Source organism: Propithecus coquereli, unplaced genomic scaffold (assembly GCF_000956105.1).
Source record: "Propithecus coquereli isolate 6110/MARCELLA unplaced genomic scaffold, Pcoq_1.0 Scaffold822, whole genome shotgun sequence".
NCBI lineage: Eukaryota > Metazoa > Chordata > Mammalia > Primates > Indriidae > Propithecus > Propithecus coquereli.
Window position 1 is genome coordinate 61,222 of NW_012154419.1, and position 1,575 is coordinate 62,796.

Below are 1,575 nucleotides of genomic sequence, written 5' to 3' on the forward strand. Positions count from 1 at the left end.
TAAGGATCAAAGTGTCCCTGGTCCCCAAAGTTTGGAAGCAAAAGCCACTGTTTCCATAAAGACCTGCTGAAAATTTACTGACATGAAGATTAATAGGGGAAAGAATTAAAACTTATACATGGACTTAGAATGAACACTCAAAAGATACAGGGGAAATTGTCCATTTTTTATGTTTAAAGTATGGACAGCCGTGTAGAAATATGATTGGACAGAAAGGGTGTGAGCTAATTCTAACAGGCTGAGTGGCAGAACCAGCAAGGCTTTTATATTTGGATTCTGCTTGGCCTCTCCAAGTGAACATTTCTTCCTTCTGGGCGCAGGGCAAGGCCCTTTCTAGTATGGGGTTTTGCACTAAACCAAAGTAAAAACAAAGTAGGTCAGATAATTACTTTATGGCCATTTTACATAGAATAATTTTACGTTTTATGGCTAGTTTTCAGACAAAAGGGATTCTGGCCTTTACAACCTGCCTTGGGTAGAGGGATTCTGGGTTTTATGGCTAGCTTCAGGGAAGAATTGGTACAAGAGGAAGGCAGAGAAGGCAAGATCAGAAAATTTTTGCTTCTGAAGCCTTCGTTTTAAGTTAGTTTTCTGAATCCTGTCAACATAAGATCACCTGACTGCAGACTGAGAGAAAACTTTAGCACCAATCCTTAACACCTCAAACAATGATATAAAGTAGTAAAATGTTTTTTTACATAAGGATCAAGATTAAGCTGTTTTAGAATTGTGTACTAAAATAATTTTAATTTTTTTTTTTTTTTAAGACAGAGTCTCATTCTGTTGCCCAGGCTAGAGTGCCGTGGCTTGTCAGCCTCGCTCACAGCAACCTCAAACTTCTGGGCTGAAGCGACCCTCCTGCCTCAGCCTCCCAGGTAGCTGGGACTACAAGCATGCGCCACCATGCCCGGCTAATTTTTCTATATGTATTTTTAGTCATCCAGCTAATTTCTTTCTATTTTTTTAGTAGAGACAGTGTCTCGCTCTTGCTCAGGCTGGTCTCGAACTCCTGAACTCAAACGATCCTCCTAGAGTGCTAGGATTACAGGCGTGAGCCACCGCACTGGCTAAAATAAAATTTTAAGGCTCACCCCCACCACCGGCTGACTGAATGGACCCCCACGTGGCCAAAGGAATATCCTAAAACTAAATTGCCTGCCAGGAGGAGGGAGGTCACCATGCCCCCTCCCTTCTTGGGGACATCCTTTGTAACCCATTAACAGGCCTAAGGATATGCAAGACAAACCTACAGGTCCTCAATTTACACAACAAATCTATGTCCAGTGGCTTATCTCTGATAAACAGCTCCTTATGTTGAAACATTCCAAGCCTCTAGACAAAGCTTCATGTCTTTAACCAATGCAAGCCAAAGAATCTTTAAACCCACCTATAACCTGTAAGCCCCCACTTCGAGATGGCCCACCTTTTCAGACCAAACCAGTGTATGTCTCCCACATATTGATTTATGAGTTTACCTGTGATCCCTGTCTCTCTGAAATACATAAAACCAAACTGTAACCCAGCCACAGCAAGTCCACTGCTCAAGACTTCTTGGGCATGGCTCTGGGTCTTGGT